General features: G+C 44.0%; 1 protein-coding gene across 1 annotated transcript in view; it reads left to right on the top strand.

Annotated features, from left to right (window-relative positions):
* Window positions 1-272: 272 nt before the first annotated feature.
* Window positions 273-22,599, top strand: part of LOC137480262 (glypican-5-like) — a 372,067-nt gene continuing 349,740 nt past the window's right edge. Inside the window, exon 1 of the mRNA XM_068201344.1 lies at window positions 273-383. The gene's annotated coding sequence lies outside the window, so the exon portion shown is untranslated. The remainder of the gene's footprint in view (window positions 384-22,599) is intronic.

Here is a 22,599-nt window from a genome sequence, read left to right on the forward strand (position 1 = left end):
TTTAGACAATATAGGAGTTAACTGTCCAATTAATAGCTTCAAATGATGAAGTTTCATCCTCCTTGCTTGCTTGCCCACCCTCCTCTTCTCACATTGTTCGTGCTTTGGGCCTCAAGTTTGAAGAGATTGTCCTTGAGTGTCCAGCTAGAATAGGATTGTTTTGTCTTCACACCCTGTGTAAAGATCCTGGTAACACTTAATATAAAGCCAAAAGCTGCACACCAAAACAGAACAGAAACACTTAAAACCTAAGGTACCACTGGTTCCTTACCTGCTTGCCTTAGGATGAATCTGGGTTCCTCACAGAGGAGCTGAGTGTCTGCAGATGGGAATCCCATGACATCAGTCAAGGCTGTCATACTGCTGCTACCTCAGCCTGAAAAGTGAGTGGATGAGGAAAACTTGGAGCTGTTTTTAGAGCAGATCAGCAGCCTAGGAGCATGAGTCAGCTCTGCCATGTCATGATGTTAGAGGGAAATTTCATTAAAGCAGGTTTTGGCGGGGGGTAGGTTGTTGCAGCAAATGGGTGGGAAACAGTGGTAAGTTTAATATCAACGTTATGAAGAGGATGGAGCAGGCAGAATGTGAGTAGGTACTTCATCATTCCATGGTATGGATGTGTGAAGAGGCCATGTGACACAAAGTTAGCTTTGCCAATTTGAGATCTTGCCTTTTTCTGTAATGAAATGATCACCTGCTCCTCTGTCCTTGTGCTGATGATGTTTCTAACCATTTATTCATTATGTGCTTATTCAGTCTGCACTAATCATTTGGATTTTCTTCAAAGAATCTCCTTTTTATCCATTAGCAAGTTGTTCTCACTATTTATATTTTGAGTGGTGTTTTACTCAGATTTGTTCTATTAGTTAGCTGATGGCTTTGAGCCAACACAGGTAATGGAGGGGGGGAAGATAAGGAAACAGATTCATAAAGCCATCGGAGCAGCTAAATATGGGTAAATTCCTGCCAGGGATTTGCACAGCTTAACAAAGGAGGCTGTTTATCAGTGAGGCAAATATTAGGTAGCTTTTGTAAAATCCATTCAGCATTTACCTGTATATTTAAGTCCTTTAAATACCCTTGCAAATCTGGGCTTCATCCTTCTAGTTCCTAGAGATGTGTTTTACTTCCAGGTCAGGAGGGAATCTGCCCACTCTTTGTGTATAAGCTATATGTATAGAATACATATGTGTGTGTATGTATATGTATATATATATGTATTTTGAGTCCAGCCCTTAGTCATTTCTACCCATACACAGAGTTCATGGCTGTAAGCTATTTATCCTTCTTGTGTCCATACATGCAGATTGCAGATCTCAGTTTTTATATATATAAAAACCTCAGTGTCTAAATTCAAGCACCTTTGGATTATATCTGTGACAAGCTGAGTTTGACCATGACTTCAGGCAAGAAAGAGATTCTGGAAGATTTACTGATAGCACATAAACATTACTGTTTCCTTGATCTTTGTGAGATATGTTGACAAATACATTTTAAATGGTGGCATTTGCACTGGATTATGTGTTTGTGTTCTTTGTCAAAGGTGGAGTTTTATTTTTGACTTCTAAGAAATAGGCAGTTTTTCTCTCTGTAGCCCACATAACCCTAGTCTTGTTTGAGATAAAAGAATTTGCCATTTTTTTCCACTTTGTGGCTCATTGATTGTACTGAAATTGCACCCAAGATTAATGTCTAAAGTTTGGGATAGTTGTTTTCTTAAACTGGACTGCTGAACTTGTGGGAAATTTAAACCACTCTGAGTGGGAGACAGCAAAACAATTAACCCATGTGGTAGCATTCAGCTTGACATCACTGACATGATCTCATCCTGCACCTAGCTTTGGATATTTGGATGTCAGCAAGAAGGCTGGAGAGTAGAAGAATGGATTTGGATCAGAAAGGAGTTTGTTTTTCTCTTGCTGAGGGTTCTGCAGTGGGAAGAACCCTTCAGCTCCTTCCTCTCCCACGACAAGTCGTGTCACAGAAGGGCAGATGTGAGTAACACCAAGCCTCTTCAGAAGCCATCGGCTCATCCCGATATCAGCTGGCACAAATTGTGCTTGATAATCTGCCTGACTCATCAGCTGTGACATCCTGCTCCAGGAGTGCCTGTTCTGTCTGATTAGTCACATGAAAGGGAATTTGTGAGGGTAGGAAAAGAGCAATAGGAGTACACTGTTCTTCTTTTTCTTATTTTCTTATCTTTCTTTTCTATTCTCAATCTTACAGGTCTGATCATGGCTACTTTTAAAAGCCCACTCTGAAGGTCTCAACTTGCTGATGTGCTGGGCATCCAGAGATGAGCCTAATTTCTTGGAAATCATAAATAAGCCAGGATTGGCAGACAAGCAGAACAATTCTTGCCAACTGAGTGGTATTTGAGTGCTTCCCATATCTACCTTCCCTGATCTCAGACCTCTAGTGCTGCTTCTCAGCCTCTTCTCTCATTCTTCAGCCACTTTTCTCAGCTGTTCTTGTGGTCGTGGTAGTCCTTCCTGTTAGACACTTTGTGGATTTGTGTCATGGCTCCTGCCCAAAGCATATGCAGGTACCTTAGAGTTTGGTTTGTGTATTGGATAGTCACTGCTGCAGTTGCAGTCTGAGCAGTCATCTGTGCTGCTTGTTTGTTTTTAATCCTAGTTTTTGTTTCATGGACTTCAGAAACAGAAGCATGAGGTGGTATTTGTATCTGACCATCCAGGCTGACTTGTTAGAGGCACAGGCCATTTCCTTGTCCATGAGGGAGCCAGGCTTGAGGCTGTGCATGTGTCAGAGCCCTGTGCTACCCAGGGGTCAAGGGCTGTTTAATGACTTTAGGGCACTCTGTCTTCTCATTTCTCCCTAGTGTGTGGTTTCCATCACCAGTGGAAGATGGAATGACAGGTCCTTTCCTCACGTGTGATCCTGCCAGAGCTGTGCTGCTGCTGGGTCATGCCCATGCTGTGAGCTTGGAGATCTTCACCTGGCACTCAGTACAGCTGCACTTGCTCACGCCGAGGACCTAACCCTTGCTTTTATCATCTGCCAAAAGGCTAGAGCAGAGCTGGGAGCTGTTACAGATGAATCCCTTTCACTTTTTTCTTGGGTTGTTAAATTTTATTTACCTTAGTCCTACAGGAACAGTGATGAGACCAAGGTCAGGGCACACCAACATCTGTTACCTTTCTATCTTGTCCCCTGAAGATCAGATACATTTGATGTCTCCCCCACCCTCCTCCAATTGTACAGTTTAGAGCTGGTTTGTGCTGTCAGCAGCTAATTAATAGTATATTTCACTGAGAATAGCAGCAACCCATCTGGGTTGCAGACCCTGTAACCCTGTAGTTGGAATACTGGAAAATTTCACAGATAGCTTTACAAGGCTGCTTTCTCCCTGTTTGGTAAAGAAATGGATAGCATTGGGGCTGCCAGGGAGAGGGTCCATTGCCATGCATTTTAACTTCAGCAGGTAGCAAAATAAGTCTCTTGAGCAATCAGTAACAGTCCTTGCCTATTCATGTGGCCATGGAATTTGTGAGCAGCTTTTGAAATTCAGGCTCTTCACACTGTGCTCAAGTCAGCACAAAGTGCTCTCAATCTAGTTCACTCACCTGGCGTGCTGGGATACACAGGGAACTCTGGGACAGTGATCTGTGTCCCTGCTGTTGTTCGGGATGGGAAGCCATCAGTGTCACTGAGTAGAGCCCTGCTGCTGCAGTGGGCACATGACAAGGATGTGCTCCCAGCTCAAGGTAAGCCCAGCTTGTTCAGAGCAGCCTCTCACCACGCAGGTGCTCACCAGGCTCTGCAGGAGCTGCCCCAGAGGGTTTGGGCCAAGAGCTTCTGCTGAATCTCCACTGCCAGCCCCATCCAGTGCAGCCCATAGAATATTGAATCTCCACTGCCAGCCCCATCCAGTGCAGCCCATAGAATATTGAATCTCCACTGCCAGCCCCATCCAGTGCACCTAATAGAATATTGAATCTCCACTGCCAGCCCCATCCAGTGCAGTCCATAGAATATTGAATCTCCACTGCCAGCCCCATCCAGTGCACCTAATAGAATATTGAATCTGCACTGCCAGCCCCATCCAGTGCAGTCCATAGAATATTGAATCTCCACTGCCAGCCCCATCCAGTGCACCTAATAGAATATTGAATCTCCACTGCCAGCCCCATCCAGTGCAGCCCATAGAATATTGAATCTCCACTGCCAGCCCCATCCAGTGCAGTCCATAGAATATTGAATCTCCACTGCCAGCCCCATCCAGTGCAGCCCATAGAATATTGAATCTCCACTGCCAGCCCCATCCAGTGCAGTCCATAGAATATTGAATCTCCACTGCCAGCCCCATCCAGTGCAGCCCATAGAATATTGAATCTCCACTGCCAGCCCCATCCAGTGCAGCCCATAGAATATTGAATCTCCACTGCCAGCCCCATCCAGTGCAGCCCATAGAATATTGAATCTCCACTGCCAGCCCCATCCAGTGCACCTAATAGAATATTGAATCTCCACTGCCAGCCCCATCCAGTGCAGTCCATAGAATATTGAATCTCCACTGCCAGCCCCATCCAGTGCACCTAATAGAATATTGAATCTCCACTGCCAGCCCCATCCAGTGCAGCCCATAGAATATTGAATCTCTAATGCCAGCCCCATCCAGTGCAGTCCATAGAATATTGAATCTCCACTGCCAGCCCCATCCAGTGCAGTCCATAGAATATTGAATCTCCACTGCCAGCCCCATCCAGTGCAATCAAGCTAGAGAAACTGAGGCTGCCTTTGCAGTTCTGGGAGCTCTTGCCCAGCAGCAGGCGTGGGGGCTGTGGTCAGCCCTGCAGCCCGGAGCCATCCCATTTCCCTGTATTCAGTGGGGGGCTGTAACCAAGGAAGCATTTAGGCATGCAGTAAACATCACAGCATAGAGAGCCTCAGAATGAGTGCAGCAATCACAGTGTGATTGAAGAAAAAAAGGACAAGCTTTAAACAATCTTTGCTTCATATTTTTTTTAATCTTATATCTACTTATTTTGCACTCTGTTTTTACCTGAAAGTAGCCTGTGCAAGGTGTGATGTGGAACTGTTTTTGTTAGTGAAATTAGGACCTGTGGAAAGTCCACTCTCTTGATCAAGGGGCAAGGAATAAGTGCTACATTACAGGGAGAAGCAATTCATGTTTGTCTCAGTTCTTCAGAGAACCTCACAGAAACTCAATGCCTTCTTGCTAGAAAAATGACTCTCTCTTCTTCACTTTCATCTGTTTTGATGCATTCTAATATAAAGGATTGATTTGTAAAGGTATTCAAAGCTCACCTGGATGTGTTCCTGTGCTCCAGGTGACCCTGCCTTGGCAGGGGGATGGACTGGACAACCTCCAGAGGTCCCTTCCAACCCTCATGATTCTGTGACTGAAATAGCTCATTGTTTCTGGAAACTCTTTGGACAAACTTTGAGAGGGATGGATGTTTCAAAAAATGTGTTATTTCACCCTTCCATTTGCAGGGCTGAGCATCTTTCTCACACTGGACAGTAACTCAGGTGTGTAACACAGAGGTTTTATGGCCTAAAAATATGTGGCTGGAGGCATTTTATTCCTATTTTTAAATGAACACAGAGGCCCAGAGAGACCTTCAGTGTGATGATCTGTAGCAGAACTAAAAAACAAGATGAACTTCAAACTGTTCCTGTTCCTAAAAATTTCAAATACTTTACACTTAACATTAGATATCTTTAGGAAATTTTTAGGTATTGTGTCAGTTTTAATTTGAAATTGGGCAGAAATATGAATTTTGTGTAGTGGTTTTGATTAGCTAATTTCAGATTTTTCAATTTTCACATCTTTTGAATTAATGCATTAATGAGTATGGTACGTTTTAGTGTTGGCTAATTATTAATGTACTTATTTTTTGCTATGAGACAGGATTAGGAGAAAAGGTAAAGTAGGTTTATGACTTTAAAAGGATATAAAGAAAATGTTATTAAAGGCAACTAAAAGAAAAAGAGGGGAAAAAAAAAGCCCTTTAGAACATTCCTGCTCCCCCACAACCTTTTCTTTCTTACTGACAATGTAAAGAAGCAAAGCCTAAAACTTTTAGTTAGTTTACTACTTTTAAAATAGTCTTTGTTCAGGGAGAGAAGTCTTTCTTGTTAAGGTTATGGAGACTTTTTTACAAGAGGAAAAAACAGTTTTCTTGTGGTTGGAGCGTATCCAGCTCCTCAATAGTTCAACAGACTGTCAATGACATTAAAAACTATATCACTTCCCTAAATTTTCCTCCTATTCCAAACCATAACAGGTATGAGTGGCAGTCTGCTGGTTTTTGGCTTCTTTTTTCTACCTCTCTTGAGGCTGGGATTGAAGGGACTCGCTGATAGCTCGTGTTTGGACTGTATTTTATTATTTATTATCAATGTTACAGTCTCACAGCAGTGAGTTCTGCACTTCTTCACTAACAAGGCACAAAATGGCCAACTGTCTTTTGTCACAAGGCCTTTTAAGGCAAAACTATCCAATTAAGAAATGACACCTAAATTAGTTTCATTTTTAACCCAGTAACTAATCCCTTGAAGTCCACAATCAGACTTTTTTTACCCAATTACACAAAACCACCCAAACCCATGGAGAAGAAGGTGAAGAAGAAGGAGCAGTCTCTGCCCTGCAACCTCCATCTTTTGCTTTATAGATATTACTGTATTCTAAACCCTTAAAGTGTGAGTTTTCCCCCTGTGATATCACACACTTCTATTCAAACTCCACACCCACAATCCCAGTTCTGGAATTCAGTTCAATTTTGGAAGCTTCTCCACAGCCCCAGGTCAAAGGCAGTGCTCTCCAACAGCAGTGCTTGCAGATGCTGCCTCTGTGAAGCACCCTGTGAGCTCTGCCTTGCCTTTCTCCAAGCACAGTCCACAAGAGATGGCAGCAGTTCAGCCCTGGAGGACAGTTTGCCGTCAGGCTGCTGACAGAACAGCCTTTCCTTACAGTAGAAAAGGAGAACACAGTTTCCCAGGGCGTGGCCTCCAACACACTTCATGTATGAACCAATTTTAGATCGTAAAACAATTTTTTTAAAATTAATCACTAGGAGCAGCAGTCCCATTAGTGGCTAAACAGTTCTCTGCATTTTGGCAGAAGGGGTGTTGTTTTTAGGCTTTCTTGTACAGCTACACACTTCCTAGAGGCTGGTTTTGTGGGTTATCTTACTGATGCCTATCATGTGGGTGTTACTGATGATCTGAGATGAGTTCTGAGCCCTTTTGTCCCAGGCACTGGACTGTGATCTGAGGGCCAGGAACAGAGCTTGTGCTGCAAAGTCTGGTGAGAAAGGAGCAGGATGGCAAGAACTGTTACCTGTCATCTCAGTTCACAAACAGGCAAAAAGTGCCACAGAACTGAAGCAATGCTTTGTGATGACACCTAGCTTTCTATAACTACTAAAATTCTCACTGAGGTCTGATTTAAAGGGTTAAACTAAAACAACATTTTGTGACAATGTGTGTCATAGCAGAAGATACTCTTCTACCCTTATCTGTTCCTTGCTTCTCTCTTTGAAATGGGCCCTCAGGTCTGTTGCTGTGCCACAAACTGAATGCAGATCTCATATATTCCAGGCTTGGATGTTAGTTTTGGTACTTCAGTTTTGTGTCTTGGCAGATGGGACTGATAATCTTTAGCTGAAATAGTTGGCAGTGACTGCTAATGGCGATTAACTTCTACTGATGAATTAGAGAATGTCCTACCAAATAACAATTAAAAAGGGTTTTTTTTTTTTTTTCCAGATTATTCTAAGGCTCCTGTTTAGGCCATATTGTAGAAGTTCTGTTCATTTAGGATCTTCCTAGGATGAATTTCCAGATCAGTCTTATCTCTTCTGCGCAACAGTTGGGCCGTGTTACCACTGCCTCCCCAGAGACTCCTCACTTACACAAATGTATTTCTTTGTTTTGCTCTTGCTACTGATTCTTTGCTGCTGAAATGAATTGCAGCTGCTTTGCCTCCTTTCTGAAACTATGATCTGCCTTCCCTAGTGCCATCATTCCAGTGGAAGAAGTATTTAAATCACTCAGACTTGGTTTGTTGTGCATCTGCAGCATTTTTACGCTTACCACCTCTTCCTGGGGCTCAGCACCAGGGGAAGCTTGGAGAATTCAATTCCTGCTTGCTGGGACAAGCTGTGTTCTTCCCTTTTGGCTTCAGGCCCTTGCCCTGCACCTTGGCTTTGGAACACATCAACTAAGCAGCCATTTTAAGGACCTTCCAGCTGCCACAGATTCAAGCCATTTCTCTTTGTTGACCCTTCTGCATCTTCCTATACTTTTACCTGTGTTCATCCTAATTTTTCTGGTGGAAGGCAGAAAGTATCACAGGCGTGCTGAAAGCTATACTTTTCTTTCTGTTAACTCCCTTTTGCTCTGCCTGCTCCTCTGTCCTTTGACAAAACCAGTGCTCAAAAGATCAGTCTCCAATAGTAAATAAAGACCAGGGTAATTCTTCACTATCTGTATGTATTGAGGTGATGCTGGGAGATTTTCCCAAGGGTTTTTACTTTGCTTATTATTTATTTTATTTTTTTCCATGGTGAGTTTTGGATCCACTGATCATGGGTGACTTTCAGCCCACAAAAACACAGCATGGTGAGCACAATGCACCCTGCTTGACTTTGAGCTCATATTTTTGCCCTCCCCACCGTGACACACGCATCTTATTCTTTGCCAAACAAAGAACATTTTGCACTTAAGATGAAAATAAGTGAAATGGCAATGGCAGAATGCCCAAACTTGCTGTTTCTGCTTTTTGTGCAATAACAGCGCACAGTGGCATTTTGGAGTCTGATGGGAACAATAGCAAAGCTCTGTGCAGGAGAATTGCATGTGGTTAAGTGATCAAAGAGGAAAGAAACTGATTATGCAAACCTGGAACAAATATAAAGGGATGTTTTTTATTACAAGGTCAAAGTAATTAAATGCTCAGTTAGAACAGCCTTTGTCATTCACTTAAGTAATAGCTACTCACTCAGATCCATCTTCAGTGTCCCCTCTGCTGCTCTAAGGTGACTTCTGAGCAATGAGGCATCTCTTTACCTAAAGCATGTCTGGAGAAGTGCTTGCTGCCAAGTTTTTGTCTGCAGATTCTTCCAGCTGTCCTTAGAGCACCTTGGTGGCTGCACTGCTGGAGTGAGAAAGCTCTGGGTTAGAGCCCTGCTGTGGCCCCATGCACAGATGGTGACAAACAGGAGTCCCCTTGGTGCAGCTTGGGAGCCTTGCCTTGGAAAAAAGGGGGAAGCAGCATCTGAATGGCAAAATGCTGTGCAGAGCTGTTCCAGGAGTGTGGGGTGTGTGTGCCACCCTGTGTCAGTGTGACCCTCTGTGTGTGTGACCCTCTGTGTGTGTGTGTGCCAGCCTGTCTGTATGTGTGTGTGTGTCCCCTGTCTCTGTGTGTGTGCCACCCTGTCTCTGTGTGTGTGCCACCCTGTCTCTGTGTGTGCCACCCTGTCTGTGTGTGTCCCCTGTGTGTGTCAGTGTGCCACCCTGTCTCTGTGTGTGCCACCTTGTCTCTGTGTGTGTGTCCCCTGTCTCTGTGTGTGCCACCCTGTCTGTGTGTGTGTCCCCTGTGTGTGTCAGTGTGCCACCCTGTCTGTGTGTGTGTCCCCTGTGTGTGTCAGTGTGCCACCCTGTCTCTGTGTGTGTGTCCCCTGTCTGTGTGTGTGTCCCCTGTCTGTGTGTGTGTCCCCTGTCTCTGTGTGTGCCACCCTGTCTGTGTGTGTGTCCCCTGTCTCTGTGTGTGTGTCCCCTGTCTGTGTGTGTGTCCCCTGTCTCTGTGTGTGCCACCCTGTCTGTGTGTGTGTCCCCTGTCTCTGTGTGTGTGTCCCCTGTCTGTGTGTGTGCCACCCTGTCTGTGTGTGTGTCCCCTGTCTGTGTGTGTGTCCCCTGTCTCTGTGTGTGTCCCCTGTCTCTGTGTGTGTGCCACCTTGTCTCTGTGTGTGTGCCACCCTGTCTGTGTGTGTGTCCCCTGTCTGTGTGTGTGTCCCCTGTCTGTGTGTGTGTCCCCTGTCTGTGTGTGTCCCCTGTCTGTGTGTGTGCCACCCTGTCTCTGTGTGTGTGTGTGTGCCACCCTGTCTGTGTGTGTGCCACCCTGTCTCTGTGTGTGTGCCACCCTGTCTGTGTGTGTGTGCCACCTTGTCTCTGTGTGTGTGCCACCCTGTCTGTGTGTGTGCCACCCTGTCTCTGTGTGTGTGCCACCCTGTCTGTGTGTGTGTGCCACCTTGTCTCTGTGTGTGTGCCACCCTGTCTGTGTGTGTGCCACCCTGTCTGTGTGTGTGTCCCCTGTCTGTGTGTGTGTCCCCTGTCTGTGTGTGTGCCACCCTGTCTGTGTGTGTGTCCCCTGTCTGTGTGTGTGTCCCCTGTCTGTGTGTGTGCCACCCTGTCTCTGTGTGTGTCCCCTGTGTGTGTCAGTGTGCCACCCTGTCTGTGTGTGTGTCCCCTGTCTCTGTGTGTGTGTCCCCTGTCTGTGTGTGTGCCACCCTGTCTGTGTGTGTGTCCCCTGTGTGTGGCCCTGTTCCACTGCTGGAAAAGCTTTCCCCCCGCAGGGCAGCGTGGCTGGGCATGGCTGGCACAGGCTCCTTCTGCGCCTGCAGGGGACCTGAAGGTGCAGGGCCTCTGCCCGAATGTCCCCTCAGCTGTCCCTCCTGCCTTTCACAGGAACAGATTGTTCCTGGTTCTGGAGGACTGGTGCAAGCCTGGGAAGAAATTGCATGAAAGGATTTTGGGTTTGTCAGGGACTGGCCTTTACAACTGGCTTAGACACCGAGCTCTGCGGAGATGGGCTCTGTCTTCAGAGCTCTGAGCAGCAGAACTGGCTTCACAAATCGTTCACACAGAGGGACTTGAGGAGACAGGCTGGTCCAAACTCAGGTGTATAAGCACTCCTGACATACTAATTCAGGTTATTCAGGTGCACCCATGCAGTCTTTCTGGGATGTGGGATGATCACACCTTTGGTTTAGTTTATTTCCACCAATACTTCTCATGATTCAAAAATCAAGTATGATGAACTTCAACTGAAGACTTCATTGAAGTCTCATTTTCAAAGCTGTAAATGTAAAAAAACCCCAAAACAACAACTTGAAAAAAACCTCTGTTAAATACTCCAATCTTCAAATGAAAGTTTAGGATATAATACAGAAAACAAGTGAGTTTGAACTGAAGAAACCTCAGGTTCTGGTTTCTTCTACAAGCAAAATAATTTGCTAAGATTAGCAAAAGGCTTTCACCAAACCGCCACAGCATTTGTTAGGAGAAGTTTAATAATTCAAAAGTAAAAACTCTCTTACCCCACTGCAATCCTCTTCAATGTTTATCTTGAATTTCATGAGAATCTTGTTATGTGAAGCAGCAGTAAATCCGAGTTGCTTTTATCTTACATGACAAAACCAAACCACTATCTCATTCTCCAATGCAATGATCTTCTTCCAATCTACCTTTCAACAGCTTTCTGTTCAAAAGGATTTGCTCAGGAAAATGCTTATTTGGGGCCTTTAGCAATTCCATGTTCCATGTGTTGATTTGAGTTTGACTTCTAGCCTATTTTTCTTTTGAAGTTATACCTTTGATTCTTTAACTTTTTTTTTTTTTTTTTACTCTTAAGTGTGATCACATTCCTGTCACTTAGAACTTCAGGCGCTTTCATGAGGTTTCTATTCCTGATGACAAAGAGGAAGCTGTCAAAACTCTAGAAACATGACTCTGGGAAATTTGGGTTTAATGGAGTTCTTTAGTTTGTCTGATATCCTACTGCTTTTTGACAGGATACCTCTGGCTTTGTACATTAAGAAGCTTTGGTGGTAATAGTGATAAGAACAGTTTTATCCCTTTTGTAGAGATGAACGGGGCTGAGTTTTCCTGGCGTGCTCTAATTCTCCCAAGGGCATTACAGTAATCCTCACGTTTGTCACTTGTCTGTGCTGCAGTGGCCTCCTTGGGGGACCCTGGCTGCATTGTGGCTTTCCTGCAGAGGAGATGAACACACGGCCACTCAGCTGTGCAGGACACATCACAGGTGGCCCAGGGTTTACAGGGGCGTGAGCAGCATTTCCAGCCCACCTTCAGAGCAGCCGGTGGTGATGCCTTAAGTTTAACTTTGATATTTTCCAGCTTCTGAACTTCATATGAAGTTTTAGCAGTTCTCCTCTCAGTTCAGGCACACAGAACAATCCTTTTCCAGCCCCAGAACCAAGGACAGCATTACAGCTTCAGACCCAAAAACTACAAACAGCAGCAAGCTGTGGAGAGCAATCTGGGAGGACGGGACTGCATAACCTGGAGCTGTAATTGGACAATTAACGCCAATATGGAAATGGACCAAAACTTATAAAAGTGTGAAAACTCCTGACCCTGGGTCCATCTTGGGTGGAGCCCTGGCCGGGCTCTTGCACTACCCAAGGTGAATCCTTTGAAGGCCTTTTCATAAATCCCTCCTTTATTCCTTTAACTCTGTCTAGCTGTGTTCCAGGCAGCCTCTCTAGGCATCAGTGGAAACTGCCTTGATATCATGCAATAAATATTAATTTCTTGCTGCATTGTGCAGCGTGGGTTTCTGCAGAGGAGATGAATGCACAGCCACTCAGCTGTGGAGCAGCGCAAGCAGGACACATCACAGGTGGCCCAGAGTTTGGTATGAGTATGATGCTGGTGGGGAAGAGCAGCATTTCCAGCCCACCTTCAGAGCAGCCAGTGGAAACTACCTTGATATCCTGCAAAAAACATTAGTGTTAATTTTTTCAATTAGGTCTTGCTCCGGGAAGAATTTTTCCTGATTCCGTTGGGTTGCAGGTGTGTTAGTGTATGAAAGCAGGGCCAAGGCCCATGCTCAGCGCTGCTCTCCTTTAGATTAGAGCAGAGAAGGTAACAGGTATCAGCTACCTGTACTGTCTTGCTTGTTGGCAATCCTGTGGTCTCTGTCCCTGGTTGAACACAGGCTGCACCTCTGCTGCACAGCTCCCCCTGCTCATCCCACCTGGGAGTGTTGTGGGTCCCAAGTGTGAGCTGAGCTGGCAGAAGTTTGAGCTCCAGGTTTGTGAGCTGAGCTGGCAGGGTGGGAGGTGCTCTGTGTGCTCCCACCCTTGTGCCTTTACCGTGGAGCTGTTGTGGCAGCGGCGCCATGGCAGGGGGCTCTTCCTCCTGAAGGATCTCTGAGGGCTGTAAGGGTTTGACCAGCATAAAAAAACCCCAAAACCAGAATAAACAAGCACGTGGGTGGGTGACTGCCGTTCACTTTATCACACCCTGAAAGTGAACCTTGCTCAGATCACAGGTGCATTCCTGGACCTGGCTGCCTTGTGCTTGGTGGCCTCATTACTGGCTCCCTAAGAAACTGCTGGACCTTGGAAAGGCTCTGCCAGGGCAGCAGTGTGAGGAGATCTGTGTCCTTCCATCCCCTGACCTCTGGGCTGGAGCCTCTCTGGTGCCAAGCTCTGATGAAGGCTGCCCAGCCCCTGGCAGTGGGGCAGGCAGGGGAGGGCTCCCCTGGAAGGGATTAGATGGAGACATGGGATATTTCCACAGCCCCTGCACCCACTTCTCTCTGTAGTGGGATCCCAGCATATCCCAACTCTATGCAGGATTCTAACAATTCTGGTGTTAAAAACAAATTCCTGGAGCACGTATGCCCAATTTTAGCCTGAAGCTCATTTTTACAGCCAAGTTATAAATCTTGATTTGTAATAAAAACACTGGTACTATCTCGAAGCCCAGCAGTGCTGCTGTGGTGTAGTTTGAAATAATAATAGTGTGTGGACTAGCTTGTGTTAATTACTCCTAAACCTGTTAGTTTGTTATGCCTGGCAAACCCTGAGAAGCTTAGCTCTCTGTGACAGGGATGGTGTTTAGTTTGGGGTTTACTTTTTTATAAAATGCAAACAAAGAAAAGATTAGACACTTTAATGATTTCATGGTTTAAAATCTCTGTGCTAGAAACAACCTAATTAAATTCCTGACATCATCAGTTTTGTTAGTAAATAGTAACCATGGATGCAGAAGAGTCTTGCATCTCATTACATTCAGCATAGGGTTTCAATACAAGAGCCATTAGATGTGGTGTAGAAATGGAAAAACAAAGGGGAAGTATGGGACACGTTTTTTTTCCTCTCATTGATCCAGAACACACTCCTGGAAGAATATCTGTAATTAATTAGCAGGGCTTTAATGTAGGGCAGTAGGCCATAGGTTTCCTCTAGTGAATTTTGTAAATGGCAGCACATTGCCCAAGATAGAGGAGACAGAATATATAAAAACTGTTAGAAATGCAGGGAATCAGTAATTGAACAGTGTAGCTAAAGCAAGCGCATATTTTACACTGAATTATGATGGTGTTTGTGGATGTCCCTGTCTCAGGAACAATCCAATCCAGATGAATAAATCATTTGCTGCACCTGTCTTAATGTGGTTTAATAATAATAAAAAAAAAAATCTGGATTTACTTGGATAAGTGGTGACAACACTGTGTGTTTAAGCAGGGGTGAATTAGCATGCAGACAGCAAACATGGGCAGAAGGGAAACAGACTTTCTCATAAAGGAACTGATTAGAATTACTCAATGCCACTCTTTCCTTAACAGGAGATGTACTAGTTAGCACTTCATTTCAATGCAAACAACAAACAAATGATGTTCAGTTACCAAGGTCTGGCATAAGACTGCTATCTTCAAAGGAAGTGAGGCTGATTCAATGAAGTTAGAACAGGTTTTGGTTTGGACTGGTGAATAAATTGGTCCAGTGTGTCTGGAAGCTGCTGTGAGTGCATTTGTCCACTCTGCAGGCCCAGGGATTTATGCTCAGCCTTGCAAGCAGCAGAAATGGTTCCAAAGCCAGTAACAGGGTCCTCAGTGAGCATAAATGCAGGTGTCAGACAGACTTTAGTTTTTATGTTAGTAAACAAGCTCATCCTATCAACGAAGGTGCACTGCAGATTGATTTGACAATCACATGTCAAAATAACACAAAACCCAGAGCACAACCCTGTTCAGATAGCACTGACTTATCTTTCATCAGTTTCAAAAGGGGGATTTTCTTTAAAAACAGTGGCCCAGGGCTGATCATCTCTTCCTTGCCGTTTTTCCTGATGGATCTGCCAGGTGAGCTTCAGCCACAGCTGCAGAGGGATGTTCCTTCTTCCTCAGGACAGGATGCACACTGTGCAGCTCTCTGTTAAATGGCAGTGCCTCTTTTCTTCTGAGGAAAACAGGATGATCTGCAGTGGCTTGTGTCACTTGGTAAGGAAATTCCCATGGCTTTTGATGGGAAGGGTCAGAGGCTGCTCTGGGATTCCTTGCACACAAGGCAGTTTTCAAAAGACTGTTCAGGTCTCTCCCGTCCTGTGGGATTCCTTTACTGGTGGATGGAGTCAAAGAACGCTTCGTGAGCAAGGATGGCTTAGAAATTTAGTAGGGTATAGCCTTTTTAATATGAGAAAGGGTTTACAGAAACTTTGTCATTGTTTAAGAGAGTTTTAACTGTCACTGAATGGAAGAAAAAGACAAAGAGGGAAAAAAAATTTGTAGCTTTGCCAGGGAGATATGGTAGGGGATAAAGGGGCCTGTGCTGGAAGCTGCTATCAATCAGAGCCTACCTAGCATATAACACAGCTCAGGAGACCTCTTAAATATGGAACTTTGTGCAATAAATCTATTCCTGCAACATGTTTATTCCTTTATTACATTTGTGGGAAGAGGAGATTTCACTGCATGTTCTGTATAGTGATGCATAAAATCCATATTTATAATCCTGCTGTATATATTCCACATGTTTCATCACCAGTATATTAATTTGTTATATGGATTTGTTCTTTGCAGCCAGGCCCTCTTTTAATGAGAAATTTCAGTGTCCTCAGAGAAATTATGAAAGTAAATATCCAGTAGTTCTTTTTTTTTTCTGATTTATTTGTATATCATGTGCTTTACGTCATCTTGGTGCCCACAAAAGGACTTACTAAACCTAATGGGGAAATTACATAGCTATATTGCTACCTTAGAACATTGTTAGGCTGATTTAATTTGAAATTAATGGTTAACACTTGAGAACTGTCTTTTTATAAGCAGAAATTCTGTTCTTTTTCTAACATGTGTTTACTATATCAGAATGCCTTTCACCAACCACTTGGAATAACTCTTCTGAATGGAGGTTTCTTTTCTTATATATCATTTTCATTTCATTAGCTAGAGTGTTTTGTCATCTGGAGAGAGAGGGTTTGGCTTAAAAAAGGAAAAAAATTTAACTACCAAAAAAGTGAAAAGAAACAAATAGAAACCAGAGATGTTCTGTAAAAATGGGAAATGCTCAAGAATTTGTGCATAGCATCCAGCCAGAGACACTGCTGCTTTTTTTATTTTTTTTTTTTTTAACTGGGGGAAAATCTGCCTTCTTGTTGAAGTACTAAAATACCATGTTTAAAATGTGAAGTTTGTAGTACCAGGAGCTTTGGCTCTAGTCCAGTTCTGCTTTTGTTGGTACAGACCCTGGCATTCAGCTGGCAGTGCAGGGGATTGATGGCTGAGGCCAGACCCTGTCACTGCACAGAGGAATTACCCTCCCAAAAATGATCTGATCCAAATGATTCCTTAGTCAAGAAGTGTTGAGGGGCAAATGCATCCTCCAGGTGTTGCCATAACTGACAGAGGACTGTGCTCCTCAGAAGATACAAGGTTTTACAGCTTGGGTTTTTTTTCTTTCTCCATATGAAATACTTTGATCTGCCTTTGCCTTTAATAGTCAGTTTTATGTTTCTATTTGAAGTTTTACCTCCTCTGGAGATTTGCCCCAACTTGCTGAAATCTTACAATTTATGAAATTCACATTTTCTATGAAATTCCTGCCCTTTTTCAGGTGGAATTCTAAATTAGTGACAGTGCCTTTTTCTGCAGGGTGCCTCCTAACAGAGAGAGGCTCCCTCTGAAGAGGGCAGCTCCTGAACCCCAGGGGCAGCCCTTGTGAGCCCATTTCTGTCAGCTAATTGCAATTCCACTGATGCCTGGCCCTTGCTGACACCTCCAAGCCCCCTGTGCTCTACCAAAGCAGGTTTTCTTTTCCGTGCAGTCAGACAGAGAGGATGAGAGATCGTTGTGTTGGCTCAGCTTCAGTGAACTCCCCTGTCCTTGCAGCAGGGGAATGCAGATTTATCCTGCTGCAACAAGGGGCACAGGAGGGAGTTGTCTGTATGATTTCCCTGTTCCAGTGAACAGCTGTGGAAGTCCTGATTGTAAATGTCTGTAGATGTTCATCTTCCCTTTGGTATGAAACAAGGACAGGGGAAAAGGTGTCTTTCCAGAAAGGAAATAAAATGAGGAAAAAATATTCAGTGCAGGCAGCTTCACGTAAAGAATGCTTTTGTACTTGTCCTATGAAGGAATGTAGCACCTAAAAAGTGCTTCGTGCCTGTTTTCTCATGGGTGAACTGAGGTATCAATAGAGTGGAATTTTCCTAATAAAAGAAATTCTTCAATCAGAAGAATTTGGAGTGGACATGATTGTAGCTCACTGAATTTTTAGCCTCAGGATTCAAAAATACATTTCGATTTTTCAGGAGTTTCTAGGAAGGGGCTTGAAAGCCTGAACTGATTGGACATCAGGAGGACCTTAAATGCCTAGAAGGAGCATGTTTTCCATGAACATCAGTTAGCAGGGTGGATTATCTCCCATTCCTCTTTCCAGCAAGATGCTTCCCTTGAGAACAGTTTCAGGATATTTTTGGCTGTTCTCCTTTCTTCAAAAGCACTGGTGCTAAGGAGAAAAAAAGAAAACATAAAAGGCAAGTGCCCTGCTGATGAGATACAGAAAGAAGGATCCCTTCTGGCCACAAGCTTGGCGTGGTATTGAAAATTGTGGGAAAAACAGAACAAAAAGGAATTTGTCAAGTTCTTGTTGCCAGTTGTGGGAAGGGTTTTCTGTTGCATTAGGAACAGAGTTTCTCTAAGTCAAATAGCAACCTCTGATGTGTTATTGCTACCAGATGCTCCTAGATGCTGCCAAGTTGGGCAGGTTTCTCTCTTCTATCACCTCTATGTAAGCATCTGCTCTCAGCTCCTCTGAATGAATGTACTGAATGAAGAAAGAAGTCCATAGGAAAATTCCTGGTGGTGGAGTGCAGCGTAATTTGAAATAACTCTGAGCCTGGCAACAATAGGTGAACAAAAATATGAAAAAAAGTCCCTTGGGTTCCTGTCTCCTGTAGTTCAGAGCTCGTTCCTGTAAAGTAGATTGGATATCTCAGAGGTGGGGCTGTCTCAACTCCTGTGCTGAGCTATGACAGATCATAACAGGCTTGCCAAAAAGATGTTTTGTTGTCACAGCTCACCTGTGGATCCCTGTGTGCAGTGGTAGTGATTCAGAACAGCTAATTAGACAATTAATTACTGCCTTGCTGAGGCAGCCCACACCCATTGTACAGCCACCTCACGCTTTTGAGGAATTGCATCAGCTTTTTGCATTTGTTCTGTTTGGAAGAGGGACTGGGAATTGGCCCAGGGAGAAATCCCAACTGGCTTAGGGCTATAAGTGTCAAAGGTAGATTACCCAAAATGTTGGCCCTACGACAAAGACAAGAGCAGTTGTCTTTCCTCAGGAGGAAATGAAATCTAACAGCCTGCATGAGTCATGCATTTTTAGCACATCAGCTTTCACTCTATTGCCAGAAATGTACTAAATACATAAGACTGTGTGTGTGTTAAGTAAAGGCATATTTCAAAGCTCTGCCAGTGGGATGCTAACACACCGGGCTGTCGATACCACTGCTCTCCAAGCACCTCACTATTCCTGTTTGGCTCTTCCTTGAGCATTTCCCTGCATTTTCCTCTCTCTTACATGTTAGTAAGAAACATCCTCTGAACATCAGCAAAGAGATGTTCAGTTCTGCCTTGAATGGGGTCAAAAAGAGCCAGGGCTCCATTTACAGCAGCTTGGCTTTGTTGTCTCCATGTCACCACCTTTACCAGGGGCTCCCTCCCGTGCTCTCCTGGGCTGGATGCTGCTGTGTATGAGGTTTCTGGATACTTGCAACTCACAGGAACATTTCCCCCTTTGGCTTTGGTGACAAACAATTTTCTGTGGGACTTCTGTATCAACATGTTCACCAGTCCTGTCCAGACTCACAGAGAGCCAATAGCTCCTTCTGTCATCACTATTTCCAGGTAAAAGTTGGAGTACTGATGTTGAGTTGGTGAGTGTGCCGTGGATAATGGAGAAAGGAGAGAACTGATTGCATCAGGCAGCTTGGAAAATTCATGTAGCCAAATAAAACCAAAAGGAAAGACTCGTTTTGGGTAGCGAAACATCCCTAGGTAAAACTTGCATCAAACTTTTGCTTTCAACTAGCATCTTTGTTGGAGTCATTGACTTGGTGTCTTTTAAATCCAAGCTGCGCTCCCACGACAGATGATACAAAGGAAATTACAAAAGATCGATTTCACACTGTAAGCTTGACCTTTTTTAAACACAAACCATGCAGACTCATAGCTGGATGATCATATTGTTTCAAAGAACATTGCAAAAACAAATGATCTTGCTGAATCATTGTAAATAACTCTAATATTAAAGATTCTGTACACAGAAAATAGAGTTCTGCATAAAAAAACCCCAGCCACCAGAAGGAATTTTAAGGAAGATTGTCTATTAGACAATTAAGGCAACTCTCCTTTTTATTCTCACTTTGTGCCCTTGGAAGATATCCCCGTAAGGCAAGACTATTGCCTTGTTTTGTTAATTATTGTATTGTTAATGACTGCCTTGCAAGAGGCGGGTTCAGATGGGCATTGGTGCAGATGAGCTGCTTGTGAACTCTTCAGCCTGATGTACTTTGGTTTGCACATCAGCCTGGAACAGGGAAGCTGTATCCGTGCATCACACACTCACCTCAAAAACAGCACATGAGGAATAGCTTTAATACATGAGAAATAGGTTTAAGCTTGGAATATTCTTTGTCTGTGCTGGCACAAACAGTGTATAAAGGCTGATTAATAGTGGTTCTACAGAGCCTTATGCCTCCTGCCTCGAGTGCAGATATCAGAGTGTAAAATCTGGCAGAGAGGGCCATGGAATGGATTTGTAATGGTCTCTGAAGGGTCTGGGGCTCCATAAGCCAGTTAATGGATTGCACATAGCCATATGCAGCACTCCCATTTCTTATGGCTATAATGGAATAATAGTTTTCATTTAATAACCAACCCAAGTATAATTCAATACAAAGACATATTATATTCCATTTCAGCAAATGAAGCATGCCACAGCTTAAGTGGTATATCAGAGCTAAAAAAAACCCCCTGCTCATACTCTGTGTTTTCCTTGACAAAGCAGCTTGCCTCATATCAGCATTTTTAAGTGCAAATTCTGGTTGTGAGTCTATACCTAGTCCTAGTATTCAGTTTATTGATGACTTTTAAGGCTTTATTTTGGATAGATCTATGCCCCTAAGTCATAGCTTAAAGGGCTAAATTCTTGCATGCTGACTTCAGTCATTGAGAAGAGCTGTGGTTAATACATTGTTTGATGGAAGGTATAGAAACCCTATTAAGAAAACATTGACACCCTCAGCTTCTGGCTGAGGTCCTCCCAGTGAGCTGGAACTGCTGACTTGGAGGGCAAAGGTTCTGCAGAACGTGGGTGTTATCCTTAAGAGTCACAGCATGGCACCAGCCCTTGTCTCTGCATGCTCGGAGATGAACTTGTACAGGACACCAGGCCACAGCAGACCTATCCCAAAGCTCTCTGGGGCCACAGGAGCTTTGCACTGGTTTTGAGGAGTCTTGGCTCTCACACACACACAGTTTGCCACAGGTAGAAAATCCTGATTCATTCAACTCTCCAACTGTGTGAAGAACTTGGGATAATGTGCCTTGGGGTCCACATTTGTCTCAGATTGACTGTGCATGGCAGAAACTCACTTATAACCCGCCTTGGATTTGGTTTTGAAGAAAGAAAATGAGCAGTGTTGAATAGGTAGTGCTATCAGCACTGAGTAATCTGTACTTCAAAGTCAAACAAAACTTGTCTGTTACTTTGTGAAATACGGGTGGGATTTGTCCTCAGTTCTGTCACTAAAAATTGCCTGTAAGGAATCTCAGCAGTCAGTGAGAATAGATGGCTCAGAACCCAGCTATGGCTCTAGGGACCATCACAAATCTCAGGATGTCTCCCAAGTGCTTGATTTGTGCAGATGATGCTCTGATTTAGCAGAAAGTTGCATATAAACTCGTGTCGCCAGCAGCCTCTATTTGCGTCACAGATGCAGAGGCTCGAGAGAGTACATTATTCCAGCAAATGTCAGCATTAATTTATACTTGCTTAGGGCTCATCTGCCTTTTCCTGCAGTCTCTTGGAGAAGAGAGATTACAGCCATGTGCATGAAAAATTTGGTGTCCAGCAGACGAGGCCAGGAGCTGCTCAGCAGCCTGGCCCCAAACAGAGGAGCTGTGCCACTGTTTGTTCCATCCTCTGTTAGTGAAAGCACCACGAAACTCGTGGCATTAAGAAGCTGCAGTGATGTGTCCCCAGATGAGTTGCAATAAAAATTGCTGATCTGCTGGCAAGAGCCATGAATACAGGGAAAAAACTTTAAATTGGTGGACATGAAGGGTTGTTCCCACAGCAGGACTGGAGCTAAAGGGGTTGAACGTCCCTGTTTTCCCTATGTGAAAAATTGCAGCAATTGCTGTGCTACTCATGAGCAGAACCAACTAGGAAAAGTTTGCAATCACACACAGGGCTTAACTGAGCTGTTGCATCCAGGCTCTCCCTTTGAAAACACTTTTCAACTCCAGGATTACTCGTTGCATGATATCTACAAGTCACTTTATGGTGTGATGGGAAAGCAGCAAAAGGTGATTTTCTATATTCAAACAAAAGAAACCAGTGGTTCAATAAAGTTTTTTAAAAACACAGTGGTATGTGTAGCATATATCATACATTAAAATGTAACTGAGTGTGCTTACTCTTTATTTTTCTGATTCTGTAGCACACTTGCTCAGTTTGCAAAGGTGCTGAGTGTTTGCACTAACAGTGATCCTACAGAAGAAGTTATGCCAGAGACTTTCCCAAATGCATCACTTCCAGCTCCTGCTCTGAGGGACACCTCTACAAGTCCATTTGCAGTGAATGCACTGGGCAGTTGCTGAACCAAAAAGAAACTGTAGGACTTGCTGCCAGCACTGTGAAACCAGGAAGCTTTTCACAGTTTTCTTGAAGTGTGGACTTCCACTCCAGAATCCTCCTGTTGGAAATGTTTATCACAAAGTCTTCTGCAGTGAGATCTTAAGCAAGAGTGTTTGTCTAAAACTGACAACAGTGAATGCCAATTAGAAAAAGCTCTTCACAACGTGTATTTTTTATGAATAGCATATTTTAACCAAATGTGCTTCAGACAGCACAGGCAAACTTCCCAGGCATATTTCAGCAGTGACTTGTGCCTGTTCTGCTCTTGCTGATCCAGTCTCTAGGCTATCAAGCTGCTGTTGCCCTTCCTAATGGACTAGGAATATTGTGTGAATTTAACATCTGGAAGTTGGACTTGTTGAAATGTGGTGGTTTTTTTTATGTCTCTCACTTTGTGCATCTCTCCACTGCAGATTGTACTGGTAAA

Source organism: Anomalospiza imberbis, chromosome 10, assembly GCF_031753505.1.
Source record: "Anomalospiza imberbis isolate Cuckoo-Finch-1a 21T00152 chromosome 10, ASM3175350v1, whole genome shotgun sequence".
NCBI classification, from domain to species: domain Eukaryota; kingdom Metazoa; phylum Chordata; class Aves; order Passeriformes; family Viduidae; genus Anomalospiza; species Anomalospiza imberbis.